The sequence below is a fragment of the Oreochromis aureus genome, linkage group 5, assembly GCF_013358895.1.
Source record: "Oreochromis aureus strain Israel breed Guangdong linkage group 5, ZZ_aureus, whole genome shotgun sequence".
Taxonomy (NCBI): domain Eukaryota; kingdom Metazoa; phylum Chordata; class Actinopteri; order Cichliformes; family Cichlidae; genus Oreochromis; species Oreochromis aureus.
The window spans coordinates 4954831-4971548 of record NC_052946.1 but is presented as its reverse complement, the minus strand read 5'-3'; the positions used below and the strand labels follow the sequence as shown (position 1 = coordinate 4971548).

The window sequence follows — 16718 nt, the reverse complement described above, 5'->3', positions numbered from 1 at the left end:
GTGCATGGGAGTTTGCCCAACCAGTCTACATGTGTTTTGTGGACTTGGAGAAGGCATTCGACCGTGTCCCTCGGGGTGTCCTGTGGGAGGTGTTGCGGGAGTATGGGGTGTCTGGCCCACTGCTACGGGCCATTCGATCCCTATACAACCGTTGCAAGAGTTTGGTTCGCATTGCCGGCAATAAGTCGGACTTGTTTCCGGTGGGTGATGGGCTCCGCCAGGGCTGCCCTTATCACCGATTCTGTTCATAATTTTATGGACAGGATTTCTAGGCGCAGCCAAGTGGCGGAGGGCTTTCACTTGGTGGCCTCAGAATCTCATCTCTGCTTTTTTGCGGATGATGTGGTTCTGATGGCTTCATCGGTGGGGGCCTCCAGCTCGCACTGGAGCAGTTCGCAGCCGAGTGTGAAGCAGCGGGAATGAGGATCAGCACCTCCAAATCTGAGGCCATGGTTCTCAGCCGGAAAAGGGTGGAGTGCCCACTCCGGGGTCGGGATGAGTTCCTGCCCCAAGTGGAGGAGTTCAAGTATCTCGGGGTCTTGTTCGCGAGTGATGGGAGAAGGGAGCCGGAGATCGACAGGCGGATTGGTGCTGCGGCTGCAGTGATGCGGACGCTGCACCGGTCCGTCGTGGTGAAGAGGGAGCTGAGTGTAAAAGCGAAGCTCTCAATTTACCGGTCGATCACGTCCCGACCCTCACCTATGGCCACGAGCTGTGGGTAGTGACCGAAAGAACGAGATCGCGGGTACAAGCGGCAGAAATGAGCTTCCTCCGAAGGGTGGCTGGCCTCTCCCTTAGAGATAGGGTGAGAAGTTCGGCCATCCGGGAGGGGCTCACAGTAGAGCCGCTGCTCCTCCACATCGAAAGGAGCCAGTTGAGGTGGTTCGGGCATCTGACAAGGATGCCCCTGGGCGCCTCCTGGGTGAGGTGTTCGGGCATGTCCCACCGGGAGGCCCAGGGGCAGACCCAGGACGCGCTGGAGATTATATCTCTCGGCTGGCCTGGGAACGCCTTGGTGTTCCCCCGGATGAGCTGGAGGAGGTGGCTGGGGAGAGGGAGGTCTGGGCTTCTCTGCTTAGGCTGCTGCCCCCGCGACCCGACTTCGGATAAAGCGGATGAGGATGGATGGATGGATGGATATACATAAAGACTGCCACAATACACTTAAAATTTATGGAAACCACAGAGTAAAATACACAGTGGCCAATGTCACATTTTTAAAAAGGAAATTCTGGTAGTTGTCCACCAAATTCATGATTTCAAAAGCATACTATGACTAATTTGGTCTGAGAGCTTTTGAAATTACACACCAGAAAGCAGTTTCTTTTTTATTTTGTGTTCACAACCAAATCCAATAACTACCTCCAAGAAAAGACAGGTGTGAGGTGTTTTCCCCTTTTACTGACAGAAGGCTTTTCATCCCAGCTTAAAGAGTGACTCTTTGGAACACATCTACCCACTTCTGAGCTCAGATGTACTGTATAAACCATAAAATAGCATCCCCCCAGTTTGTACAGTATGTAAAATCTCATTTTCATACCCCTCTCAATTTAAGTTCATAATCCTAGCTACAGTGGCCACTATAGGACAAACAACTGTGGCTGCCATCCATCTGTAGTGAGTGTAGGCTGTCCACTGTTTACCGTTCAGTTTAATGTGGCTGCGGTGGCAATATGCAGAGCGCCCACATTTATTTGTGAAAAACTGAAGTTTGATATGAGTCAATGACCCAGTGAAGCTCATTTCAGACCAAGTAAAGTGATACTGAGGTGAGTTGTTGAGGATAGCTTGAACTTTTCTGTCGGTGCATGCTGCTGTTTTTGCCACTGTTAGCTGCTGTTAAGAGGCATTAGTGAAACATTGTTGGACTAAATAATAAAGCGCCTTGAGGCGACTTTTGTTGTGATTTGGCGCTATATAAATAAAATTGAATTGAATTGAATTGAAAAAATACTACGTAGTATTTCTCGAATTGCTTAAAGATTGGAAATCATGTTTTGAAGATTCATCCAAACCGAAAATAAAAATGACACTTTTTGTCTTTTACCAACGTGCATAGCAATGCAGCTCTACTCGCTGTTCTGCAAAGCTGATTTCTAATTGAATCTGACAATATTAGAAAGAATGAGGGTTTGTCCTCTAGGTGCTCTTTCCATATGAATAAAAGTATTTTTATTTCAAACTGCAATCCGTGCTAGATAGAACGTCATGGCAACAAAACTCTAAAGCATTAGTTCAAAGTGGCAACCATATGATGCCTACAGAAAAACGAAACATAAAAGGAGTAAGACGTTTTATTCAGCACCTCCCCGGCCAAAGAAAAGCTTGTTAGGCTGCTGCTTGATGAGTGCTTTGAGCTCTTACCCAAGAAATATCACTATTGAAGTTCTGTCAATATTACACAGAAGAAGAAGGCAGAGAAAGGCAACGAAGAAAGGCAAAGTCACAGTTTGTCGAATCTGTTTTCCTGCCACTCCAGCAAAAGCTGGGTATTGGAAAAATACAGTAGTTTTTATTTCTTTAAAAACCAAAAAAACAAACAAAAAAAACCTCTGGCAAAAACCCTCTCCCAGCTGTCATACTATTCTGCTCATTCATTTGGCAGAACAGATCCTATTATCTTGTTTATCCTCATGGAAATTTAACAGTTTACCACATGGTGTACATTTTTTCAGCAAATGCAGGTCTGAGACAGCCAGTGAGAAGTGCTGCTGGTGAGTTTAGAGGGAGTCTGAAATTTGCATGATATGATGCCTTGATGCCTTGTTCCCCCTGCATGAGAGGAAAAATCTTTACAGGCATGACTGAGGAAGCATGAGGGGGAAAAGCCACATTTGTGCCATTATCTCAGGGCAGCACCTCAACTCTGACCTGCTCTCCTCGGAGTTCATTAAAGAAGTCATTTGCTGCCATAATGTGATCCCTTGTCTGATACGAGGTTTCCTCTCCATTCACCTGCTGTGCCTGAATGCTGTGATAATTCCTCAGTAAGAGCACGCAGCTCTCTCTACAGAGTGATAAACAGTCAACGCTGGCATTATCATTACCTCTACGGTGTGATACCAACAAAGATGGCCCACAGTGTCCCTGCTCGGCCATAACAGCCCCCGTGAGCCTGTCGGTACCCAGGGGACCGCTGCCTGTGTAATTGCAGCTATTGTGAGGCCAGCTGAGGTCTGAGAAGGAGTGATGAGCAGAAAGATGAGAAGGTTATGTTGTGAAGGCAGCTTACCTTCACGCGTGGCTCTCACTAGCACTGATTGATGGCTATTTGCCTCAGCTTTAGTTCAGGATCTGCCCACAGGATGAAGCTCTTTTCCTTATGACCTCTAGGACTGACTGAACAAAGCTTTGGATGACACTCTTTCTTGAGTATGGCCTGAAATCCTGACACAAGGAGCTATCCATTATATATTACATGCAACGAAGAAAGCAAAGTTCAGAACTACTGTCCGAACTGCCACACTACAACATCTCTGGAATAGAAAACATTCAGATTCTATCTAACACAGAAAGTCTGCCCATGCTGTCAGCCAAAAGTATGACATTTAATCTTTGTGCTATCTTTTTCACATACATGCATGAATTTGCAGTGTATGATGAATATTTTAACTCTTGTTTGCCTTTATCAATAATGGCTAGGCCAAATTTTAAGAGGTTATATCAAATAAAAGTCGTAGCTAGCAAGTAAACCCTGTAGCTGTCGCTTTCGCTTGATGCTGTTTGACATTTCAAGCTCAGTAGAAAAGGCTGACTCATTTTATCCCATTTCCATCCTGACACCAGGGTTAACCCTGTGTTCACTCCAACTGATTGCAGTAAAGATGGGGTTACATGTTTTTATTTCTGCTTTAACGCAACTTCTGGTAATTACATTTCCAGCTTATTATTCTAAATCATATTGACTGATATTGGATACTGTGTAGTACCGTGGTTAGCACTGTTGCCTCACAACATGAAGGTCTTACTAAGTTTGCATGTTCTCCCCATGGGGAGTGGGGTTAGGTTAATTAGTCAGTCTAAATGGCTCGTAGGTGTGAACGTTAATGGTTCTACCTGTCCAGGGTGTATCCTGCCTCCCACCCCATGCCAACTGAGATAGACTCCAGCACCCCAAGAGCCTCAACTGGAGAAGCAGAATAAGATGGATGGACATAGTATATAATTTTTTATGTATTTGAATTTTATTCACTATTGGTAATATATGACCATCTCCAACATTTTATAATGGAGAACCTGTAAACAGCTGCTGAAGGATAAGCTTAGAAAATCTCAGTAGCTACAACATCAAATATGAAAGTGAACATATGAATAATAAGAGTTAAAAGTACCAGGACTGACAAAATCTTGATTTCTACGAGCTCTAAATAATAAACTCGAGGAAAGCAGAACTTTTTAAGGTATTTATTTTAGATACTGCAGAGGATTACCCAAAGGCAGACTGCACTATCTGTATTTTTTAGCTATTGTATGGCAGTTTCTTTTTTGGGTGAAGAAAAAGGGAGAAATCCCACAGAGACAAGAGCAAGGGAAATGGCTATGAGCAATATCTAAAGCTGGAAGCCTGACAAAAATTCTAAGAGTGCCTCTGTGAAGTCAGAGTAGTGTGTTCCTGGTGTGTGGGACCCCCCCTTCTGAGCAGCTTAGTTACCACTCCAGGTTATACATAACACTCAAAGGATGTTTGTATAGTGGTGCTTCAGGATTTCAGAGCTATTAATTAGGAAAATATTGTTTGTGAAACTAAAATGCCACAGGGCATGTGGACCTGGCATCAATGTAGTAGTAGTTCATGTCTTCAACAAGTGAAAAATCTCAGAAACAATGCTTACATTACACATGATGGGCTTGTTGGGAAAGAAAACAAAACTTGGTTCCTTGTCATGAATTGCTGGTTTAGATTATCCAGTCAGTTAATGTAACATATAACTGTATGGAAATGATTTGCTGTCATGTCCCAGAGTCCAAGACACCTTCTTGAAAACTCATCCTAACCCTCACCCTGGCTCCTCCAACAGAAAGACCAACACCAAAAAACAGCTCGTCATCTGATGTAGTGGAGAAGATGGAACTGTACAAATGTCTTTGAATCTCCTGTCTTCCTTCTCTCTCCCCAACCGGTCGCAGCTCCCGCCCCTCCCTGAGCCTGGTTCTGCTGGAGGTTTCTTCCTGTTAAAAGGGAGTTTTTTCTTCCCACTGTTGCCAGAGTGCTTGCTTATAGGCAATGTTCCCTCTAAGCTGCGCACGCGTACTGCTGGCACGGTCTCCGCGCACAGAAAATCTGCGTTGCGCACCAAAAAAACAAACAAAAACAAAATCTGAATTGCAATTAAAATAAATACGTTAACAAGTCATTCTGTTTTGCAGTGTGAGTAAGAAAGTGACCGGTGACTGGCTGCTCCAGCCAATGATGCGATTCATATTCGTATATACGCAGCTAATCAATGTCGTTGACAGGCTATGACAGCGTCCTTATGTGCCGACACCGGTGTTTTAGCTAGCAAAGCGGCGTGGCTGATGTGGAGTGAAGCCACGTTAATGACAACGTGTACAACCATTGAACCATTTTAAATTGTGTTGATAGACCACTTAAAACCAGAGTTATGATAAAAAATATCTGCAATGTTTGTTTTTTTTCCTGAATACTATCGTTGTTTATATTTACTGCGGGAAGAAACGGTAAAAACAGCATTTTATGAGGAAAGCGCTCGAAAGCACTCTCCGCCTGTGAGCAAAAACAAAACCAATTAAAGCTGCAAGCAGCGATATGAGGGCCCTTGCACCCCAGCACATGAGGGCCCTCGCACCCCAGCACGTCGAGCCAAGCCCAACACCTAAAACCAGTGCGTCCGATCTGATGTCACATTGGTGGAATTCATGCATTTAACCACCAGCTAACATTTCATCTAATTCAATCATGATTATAGTCATCCCACTAGGTGGCGCTCTAACCATTACTGACAAATGGCATAACCGAGTTTTCCGAGCTCAAGTCTCATCACGCCTGCTACCTTTGGGAGAGATTGGACATTGTGTTTTTGAGTGACAGCAGATTACTGCTTTTTGGCGAGTGATTGAAACTCCACGTGCTGCCATGACCATCCTGTTTCCCTCGACGTAAAAAGCTTCGCAATTTAACATCACAAAGGTCTTTAGATTCCACGCACAGGAGATCGCCTCAATCTGATGAAATCCCTTGGAGGAGTTCGTCAAAGTATGAGGCCTGAAAAGAAGGGAAATTGTCGCCAAAATTACACATTAATTTCAAAATGTCTGACTTCCTGTTGGATTTGGGATATTGCTCCAAGAGACTTTTTTGTACATCTTGATATCCTCCATAAGCTTACCAGGTTTCAGACTTATAAATAAAACACAGAGCAGGGGCTGATGTTTTGAAATTTTGTAGGGGGCGCTGTGGAGCCATTTTGCACTATTCAAGGAAAATGATCACATAACAACAAAGCCCTCATCACATTGGAGGTTTGGGCCAAATTCCAAGACTTTCTAAACTTTCCAAGCCCCTCAAAAGCCACTTCGTCTTTCATGGTGAACCGCGTTGCCACCAGGGTGCACCGTTCAGTTTAAAGTCACAATTTTCGCACAGAAGCATCATGAAGGACTGATGGTGATACTCACCACTTTTGAGGTGGCCACAATGAACCTGTGAAAATCAGTACAACAAAATGAAAGACATGACATTTCCTGTTGCCACTACGTGGCGCTCTATGTATTCCTGACAATGGGCATATCAATCTGTTCAGGGCGGGTCTGACATCATCCCTGTAAAATATGGTACTGATCAGATTGGATTTCATTGAGTTACACTAATTTGTTTCTTCATGGCGAGACCTCAATGTTCGCCATGCTGCTGGGGTCACACCCTTCAGCGAAAACTCACAGTTTTCTCTGTAACCCAAGACCAACTCCTTAAGGCTTTCCTGGAGAAATTTGAGGCTGCAGATGTCACCCATTACAATACTGTACCCCAAAGTGTAAAACATGACATTTCCTGTTCCCACTAGGTGGCGCTGTACGTGATGTCAAATATAGCATTTGAAATACGTTCAGGGTTGGAGCCTTATCATATGTGTCCACTTTGGTCCAGGTCGGACAATGTATGACAGAACGAGAGGCAATAAGATTTTCATGGCGAGTCATCGAAATTCGCCGTGGCGCCACGGCCTCACCGTATCCCGAAAACTCAAAAGCTCCGCAATTTAACATGGCCCAGGTGTGTAGTTGACACTGACCAAATATGAAGCTTGTACGATGAAATTCCAATGAGGAGTTCGCAAAAGTTCGAGGCATGGAAATGGCAAAATTAGAGCCAAAATGTCACCTTCACTTCCAAATGGCGGACTTCCTGTTGGGTTTGCGTCAATGGTCCCACAGACTTTTACGTTCGTCTTGGCATGATACACATGTGTGCCAAATTTCATACATGTAGCTAAAACGATGTGTTCGTAGGGCTGCATTTAACAAGGCATAGGTGGCGCTCTAGAGCCATTTCCCAGTGCTCATATATAAAACCATTAAAATACAAAATTTTTCACCAGACCTGGCATGTGTGCAAAATTCCAAGAGTTTTCGAGCATGTTAAAGCCCTCAAAAAGGCCCTTCTTTTGCCTGAATAATAATAATAATAATTAAAGCTGCAAGCAGCGTTATGAGGGCCCTCGCACCCCGGCACGTCGGGCCACGCCCAACACCTACAACCAGCACGTCCGATCTGATGTCACATTGATGGAATTCATGCCTAGAACCACCAGCTAACGATTCATCTCATTCAATCATTATTATAGTCGTCCCACTAGGTGGCGCTCTAACCATTACTGACAAATGGGATAACAAACATTTCCGACCTTGAGTCTCATCACGCCTGCGAACTTTGGGAGAGATTGGACATTGTGTTTTTGAGTGACAGCAGATTACTGCTTTTGGCGAGGATTGAAACTCCACGTGCCGCCATGGCCACCCCCGCTTCCCTGAACGTAAAAGCTTCGCAATTTAACATCACAAAGGTCTTTAGATTCCACACACAGGAGATCGGGTTAATCTGATGAAATCCCTTGGAGGAGTTCGTCAAAGTATGAGGCCTGAAAAGAGGCGAAAAAGTGGCTAAAATTACACCTTAATTTTAAAATGGCTGACTTCCTGTTGGATTTGGGATATTGCTCCAAGAGACTTTTTTGTACATCTTGATATCCTCCATAAGCTTACCAGGTTTCAGACTTATAAATAAAACACAGAGCAGGGGCTGATGTTTTGAAATTTTGTAGGGGGCGCTGTGGAGCCATTTTGCACTATTCAAGGAAAATGATCACATAACAACAAAGCCCTCATCACATTGGAGGTTTGGGCCAAATTCCAAGACTTTTTAAAATTTTCAAGCCCCTCAAAAGCCACTTCGTCTTTCATGGTGAACCGCCTTGCCACCAGGGTGCGCCGTTCAGTTTGAAGTCACAATTTTCGCACAGAAGCATCATGAAGGACTGATGGTGATACTCACCGCTTTTGAGGTGGCCACGATGAACCTGTGAAAATCAGTACAACAAAGTGAAAGACATGACATTTCCTGGTGCCACTAGGTGGCGCTCTACGTATTCCTGACAATGGGCATATCAATCTGTTCAGGGCGGGTCTGACATCATCCCTGTAAAATCTGGTACTGATCAGATTGGATTTCATTGAGTTACACTAATTTGTTTCTTCATGGCGAGACATCAATGTTCGCCATGCTGCTGGGTCACACCCTTCAGCGAAAACTCACAGTTTTCTCTGTAACCCAAGACCAACTCCTTAAGGCTTTCCTGGAGAAATTTGAGGCTGCAGATGTCACCCATTACAATACTGTACCCCAAAGTGTAAAACATGACATTTCCTGTTCCCACTAGGTGGCGCTGTACCTGATGTCAAATATGGCAGTTGAAATATGTTCAGGGGTGGAGCCTTATCATATGTGTGCTCTTTGGTCAAGGTCGGACAATGTATGACAGAACGAGAGGCAATAAGATTTTCATGGCGAGTCATCGTACCGCCGTGGCGCCACGGCCTCACCGTATCCCGAAAACTCAAAAGCTCCGCAATTTAACATGGCCCAGGTGTGTAGTTGAAACTGACCAAATATGAAGCTTGTACGATGAAATTCCAATGAGGAGTTCGCAAAAGTTCGAGGCATGGAAATGGCAAAATTAGAGCCAAAATGTCACCTTCACTTGCAAATGGCGGACTTCCTGTTGGGTTTGTGTCAATGGGCCCACAGACTTTTTTGTTCGTCTTGGCATGATACACATGTGTGCCAGATTTCAGACATGTAGCTCAAACGATGTGGTCGTAGGGCTGCATTTAACAACGCATAGGTGGCGCTCTAGAGCAATTTTCCAGTGCTCATGTGTAAAACCATTAAAATACAAAATTTTTCACCAGACCTGGCATGTGTGCAAAATTTCATGAGTTTCGAGCATGTTAAAGCCCTCAAAAGGCCCTTGTTTTGCCTGAATAATAATAATAATAATAATTAAAGCTGCAAGCAGCGATATGAGGGCCTCGCCCCCGGCGCGTCGAGCCAAGCCCAACACCTAAAACCAGCGCTTCCGATCTGATGTCACATTGATGGAATTCATGCATTTAACCACCAGCTAAAATTTCATCTCATTCAACCATTATATAGTCGTCCCACTAGGTGGCGCTCTAACCATTACTGACAAATGGCATAACAAACATTTCGAGCTCGAGTCCCATCACGCCTGCGACCTTTGGGAGAGATTGGACATTGTGTTTTTGAGCGACAGCAGGTTACTGCTTTTGGCGAGTGATTGAAACTCCACGTGCCGCCATGACCACCCCGCTTCCCTGAACGTAAAAAGCTTCGCAATTTAACATCACAAAGGTCTTTAGATTCCACACACAGGAGATCGCGTAAATCTAATGAAATCCCTTGGAGGAGTTCGTCAAGTATGAGGCCTGAAAAGAGGGAAAATGTCGCCAAATTTACACATTAATTTTAAAATGGCTGACTTCCTGTTGGATTTGGGATATTGCTCCAAGAGACTTTTTGTACATCTTGATATCTCCAATAAGCTTGCCAGGTTTCAAACTCATACATAAAACACAGAGCAGGGGCTGTTGTTTTGAAATTTTGTAGGGGGCGCTGTGGAGCCATTAAACGCTGTTCAAGGAAAATGAACATATAAAAAGAAAACCCTCATCACATTAGAGGTGTGCGCCAAATTTCAAGACTTTTTAAACTTTTCAAGCCCCTCAAAAGCCACTTCATCTTTCATGGTGAACTGCGTTGCCACCAGGGTGCGCCGTTCAGTTTATAGTCACAATTTTCTCACTGAAGCATCAAGAGGGACTGATGGTGATATTCACCGCTTTTGAGGTGGCCACGATGAACCTGTGAAAATCAGTACAACAAAATGAAAGACATGACATTTCCTGGTGCCACTAGGTGGCGCTCTACGTATTCCTGACAATGGGCATATCAATCTGTTCAGGGCGGGTCTGACATCATCCCTGTAAAATCTGGTACTGATCACATTGGATTTCATTGAGTTACACTAATTTGTTTCTTCATGGCGAGACCTCAATGTTCGCCATGCTGCTGGGGTCACACCCTTCAGCAAAACTCACAGTTTTCTCTGTAACCCAAGACCAACTCCTTAAGGCTTTCCTGGAGAAATTTGAGGCTGCAGATGTCACCCATTACAATACTGTACCCCAAAGTGTAAAACATGACATTTCCTGTTCCCACTAGGTGGCGCTGTCCCTGATGTCAAATATGGCAGTTGAAATATGTTCAGGGGTGGAGCCTTATCATATGTGTCCACTTTGGTCAAGGTCGGACAATGTATGACAGAACGAGAGGCAATAAGATTTTCATGGCGAGTCATCGAATTCGCCGTGGCGCCACGGCCTCACCGTATCCCGAAAACTCAAAAGCTCCGCAATTTAACATGGCCCAGGTGTGTAGTTGACACTGACCAAATATGAAGCTTGTACAATGAAATTCCAATGAGGAGTTCGAAAAAGTTCGAGGCATGGAAATGGCAAAATTAGAGCCAAAATGTCACCTTCACTTCCAAATGGCGGACTTCCTGTTGGGTTTAGGACATGGCCATAATAGACTTTTTTGTGCGTCTCCGAACGTTAGATATGTGTTCCGAGTTTTATACATGTAGGTCATACCCATCTCGGGGCTCGCGTTTCTCATTTTTCTAGGTGGCGCTACTGAGCCAATTTTCCCTGGACATGTCTCACGGACATTAAAATACGTAAATTTTCACCAGACCTGATGCGTGTGCAAAATTTCATGAGTTTTTGAGCATGTTTAGGCCCTCAAAAGGCCGATTCATTTGCCGAAATAATAATAATAATAATAATAATAATAATAATAATAATAATAATAATAATAATAATAATAATAATAAGAAACAGAGCAGATACAATAGGGCCTTCGACTCTCGGTGCTCGGGCCCTAATTAAAGCTGCAAGCAGCGATATGAGGGCCCTCGCACCCCGGTAGCGTCGAGCCAAGCCCAACACCTAAAACCAGCGCTTCCGATCTGATGTCACATTGATGGAATTCATGCATTTAACCACCAGCTAAAATTTCATCTCATTCAACCATTATTATAGTCGTCCCACTAGGTGGCGCTCTAACCATTGCTGACAAATGGCATAACAAACATTTCCGAGCTCGAGTCTCATCACGCCTGCGAACTTTGGGAGAGATTGGACATTGTGTTTTTGAGCGACAGCAGGTTACTGGTTTTTGGCGAGTGAGTGAAACTCCACGTGCCGCCATGACCACCCCGCTTCCCTGAACGTAAAAGCTTCGCAATTTAACATCACAAAGGTCTTTAGATTCCACACACAGGAGATCGCGTAAATCTAATGAAATCCCTTGGAGGAGTTCGTCAAAGTATGAGGCCTGAAAAGAGGGAAAATGTCGCCAAATTTACACATTAATTTTAAAATGGCTGACTTCCTGTTGGATTTGGGATATTGCTCCAAGAGACTTTTTTGTACATCTTGATATCTCCAATAAGCTTGCCAGGTTTCAAACTCATACATAAAACACAGAGCAGGGGCTGTTGTTTTGAAATTTTGTAGGGGGCGCTGTGGAGCCATTTTGCGCTGTTCAAGGAAAATGAACATATAAAAAGAAATCCCTCATCACATTAGAGGTGTGCGCCAAATTTCAAGACTTTTAAACTTTTCAAGCCCCTCAAAAGCCACTTCATCTTTCATGGTGAACTGCGCTGCCACCAGGGTGCGCCGTTCAGTTTATAGTCACAATTTTCTCACTGAAGCATCAAGAGGGACTGATGGTGATATTCACCGCTTTTGAGGTGGCCACGATGAACCTGTGAAAATCAGTACAACAAAATGAAAGACATGACATTTCCTGGTGCCACTAGGTGGCGCTCTACGTATTCCTGACAATGGGCATATCAATCTGTTCAGGGCGGGTCTGACATCATCCCTGTAAAATGTGGTACTGATCAGATTGGATTTCATTGAGTTACACTAATTTGTTTCTTCATGGCGAGACCTCAATGTTCGCCATGCTGCTGGGGTCACACCCTTCAGCGAAAACTCACAGTTTTCTCTGTAACCCAAGACCAACTCCTTAAGGCTTTCCTGGAGAAATTTGAGGCTGCAGATGTCACCCATTACAATACTGTACCCCAAAGTGTAAAACATGACATTTCCTGTTCCCACTAGGTGGCGCTGTCCCTGGTGTCAAATATGGCAGTTGAAATATGTTCAGGGGTGGAGCCTTATCATATGTGTCCACTTTGGTCAAGGTCGGACAATGTATGACAGAACGAGAGGCAATAAGATTTTCATGGCGAGTCATCGAAATTCGCCGTGGCGCCACGGCCTCACAGTAACCCGAAAACTCAAAAGCTCCGCAATTTAACATGGCCCAGGTGTGTAGTTGACACTGACCAAATATGAAGCTTGTACGATGAAATTCCAATGAGGAGTTCGCAAAAGTTCGAGGCATGGAAATGGCAAAATTAGAGCCAAAATGTCACCTTCACTTCCAAATGGCGGACTTCCTGTTGGGTTTAGGACATGGCCATAATAGACTTTTATGTGCGCCTCCGAACGCTAGATATGTGTTCGAGTTTTATACATGTAGGTCATACCCATCTCGGGGCTCGCGTTTCTCATTTTTCTAGGTGGCGCTACTGAGCCAATTTTCCCTGGACATGTCTCACGGACATTAAAATACGTAAATTTTCACCAGACCTGACGCGTCTGCAAAATTTCATGAGTTTTCGAGCATGTTTAGGCCCTCAAAAGGCCGATTCATTTGAAATAATAATAATGATAATAATAAATAATAATAATAATAATAATAATAATAATAATAATAATAATAATAATAATAATAATAAGAAACAGAGCAGATACAATAGGGCCTTCGCACTTTTGTGCTCGGGCCCTAATTAAAGCTGCAAGCAGCGATATGAGGGCCCTCGCACCCGCGCGCGTCGAGCCAAGCCCAACACCTAAAACCAGCGCTTCCGATCTGATGTCACATTGATGGAATTCATGCATTTAACCACCAGCTAAAATTTCATCTCATTCAACCATTATTATAGTCGTCCCACTAGGTGGCGCTCTAACCATTACTGACAAATGGCATAACAAACATTTCCGAGCTCGAGTCTCATCACGCCTGCAACCTTTGGGAGAGATTGGACATTGTGTTTTTGAGCGACAGCAGGTTACTGCTTTTTGGCGAGTGATTGAAACTCCACGTGCCGCCATGACCACCCGTTTCCCTGAACGTAAAAGCTTCGCAATTTAACATCACAAAGGTCTTTAGATTCCACACACAGGAGATCGCGTAAATCTAATGCAATCCCTTGGAGGAGTTCGTCAAAGTATGAGGCCTGAAAAGAGGGAAAATGTCGCCAAATTTACACATTAATTTTAAAATGGCTGACTTCCTGTTGGATTTGGGATATTGCTCCAAGAGACTTTTTGTACATCTTGATATCTCCAATAAGCTTGCCAGGTTTCAAACTCATACATAAAACACAGAGCAGGGGCTGTTGTTTTGAAATTTTGTAGGGGGCGCTGTGGAGCCATTTTGCGCTGTTCAAGGAAAATGAACATATAAAAAGAAATCCCTCATCACATTAGAGGTGTGCGCCAAATTTCAAGACTTTTAAACTTTTCAAGCCCCTCAAAAGCCACTTCATCTTTCATGGTGAACTGCGTTGCCACCAGGGTGCGCCGTTCAGTTTATAGTCACAATTTTCTCACTGAAGCATCAAGAGGGACTGATGGTGATATTCACCGCTTTTGAGGTGGCCACGATGAACCTGTGAAAATCAGTACAACAAAATGAAAGACATGACATTTCCTGGTGCCACTAGGTGGCGCTCTACGTATTCCTGACAATGGGCATATCAATCTGTTCAGGGCGGGTCTGACATCATCCCTGTAAAATCTGGTACTGATCACATTGGATTTCATTGAGTTACACTAATTTGTTTCTTCATGGCGAGACCTCAATGTTCGCCATGCTGCTGGGGTCACACCCTTCAGCGAAAACTCACAGTTTCTCTGTAACCCAAGACCAACTCCTTAAGGCTTTCCTGGAGAAATTTGAGGCTGCAGATGTCACCCATTACAATACTGTACCCCAAAGTGTAAAACATGACATTTCCTGTTCCCACTAGGTGGCGCTGTCCCTGATGTCAAATATGGCAGTTGAAATATGTTCAGGGTGGAGCCTTATCATATGTGTCCACTTTGGTCAAGGTCGGACAATGTATGACAGAACGAGAGGCAATAAGATTTTCATGGCGAGTCATCGAAATTCGCCGTGGCGCCACGGCCTCACAGTAACGCGAAAACTCAAAAGCTCCGCAATTTAACATGGCCCAGGTGTGTAGTTGACACTGACCAAATATGAAGCTGTACGATGAAATTCCAATGAGGAGTTCGCAAAAGTTCGAGGCATGGAAATGGCAAAATTAGAGCCAAAATGTCACCTTCACTTCCAAATGGCGGACTTCCTGTTGGGTTTAGGACATGGCCATAATAGACTTTTATGTGCGTCTCCGAACGTTAGATATGTGTTCGAGTTTTATACATGTAGGTCATACCCATCTCGGCGGCTCGCGTTTCTCATTTTTTTCTAGGTGGCGCTACTGAGCCAATTTTCCCTGGACATGTCACGGACATTGAAATACGTAAATTTTCACCAGACCTGACGCGTCTGCAAAATTTCATGAGTTTTCGAGCATGTTTAGGCCCTCAAAAGGCCGATTCATTTGCAAAAATAATAATAATAATAATAATAATAATAATAATAATAATAATAATAATAATAATAATAATAATAATAAGAAACAGAGCAGATACAATAGGGCCTTCGCACTTTTGTGCTCGGGCCCTAATAATAATAATAATGATAATAATAATAATAATAATAATAATAAGAAACGGAGCAGATACAATAGGGCCTTCGCACTGTCAGTGCTCGGGCCCTAATTAAAGCTGCAAGCAGCGACATGATGAGGCCCTCGCACCCCGGCGCGTCGAGCCAAGCCCAACACCTAAAACCAGCGCTTCCGATCTGATGTCACATTGATGGAATTCATGCATTTAACCACCAGCTAAAATTTCATCTCATTCAACCATTATTATAGTTGTCCCACTAGGTGGCGCTCTAACCATTACTGACAAATGGCATAACAAACATTTCCGAGCTCGAGTCTCATCACGCCTGCGACCTTTGGGAGAGATTGGACATTGTGTTTTTGAGCGACAGCAGGTTACTGCTTTTGGCGAGTGATTGAAACTCCACGTGCCGCCATGACCACCCGTTTCCCTGAACGTAAAAGCTTCGCAATTTAACATCACAAAGGTCTTTAGATTCCACACACAGGAGATCGCGTAAATCTAATGAAATCCCTTGGAGGAGTTCGTCAAAGTATGAGGCCTGAAAAGAGGGGAAAATGTCGCCAAATTTACACATTAATTTTAAAATGGCTGACTTCCTGTTGGATTTGGGATATTGCTCCAAGAGACTTTTTTGTACATCTTGATATCTCCAATAAGCTTGCCAGGTTTCAAACTCATACATAAAACACAGAGCAGGGGCTGTAGTTTTGAAATTTTGTAGGGGGCGCTGTGGAGCCAGTTTGCGCTATTCAAGGAAAGTGATCACATAACAAGATAGGACTCATCACATTGGAGGTGTGCGCCAAATTTCAAGACTTTTTAAACTTTCCAAGCCCCTCAAAATACACTTCATCTTTCATGGTGAACTGCGTTGCCACCAGGGTGCGCCGTTCAGTTTATAGTCACAATTTTCTCACTGAAGCATCAAGAGGGACTGATGGTGATATTCACCGCTTTTGAGGTGGCCACGATGAACCTGTGAAAATCAGTACAACAAAATGAAAGACATGACATTTCCTGGTGCCACTAGGTGGCGCTCTACGTATTCCTGACAATGGGCATATCAATCTGTTCAGGGCGGGTCTGACATCATCCCTGTAAAATCTGGTACTGATCACATTGGATTTCATTGAGTTACACTAATTTGTTTCTTCATGGCGAGACATCAATGTTCGCCATGCTGCTGGGGTCACACCCTTCAGCGAAAACTCACAGTTTTCTCTGTAACCCAAGACCAACTCCTTAAGGCTTTCCTGGAGAAATTTGAGGCTGCAGAT

General features: G+C 44.0%; 1 protein-coding gene across 3 annotated transcripts in view; it reads right to left on the bottom strand.

Moving 5' to 3' along the window:
* iqsec1b (IQ motif and Sec7 domain ArfGEF 1b) overlaps positions 1 to 16718 on the bottom strand; it is a 287807-nt gene that overhangs the window by 73406 nt on the left and 197683 nt on the right. The window lies entirely within an intron of this gene.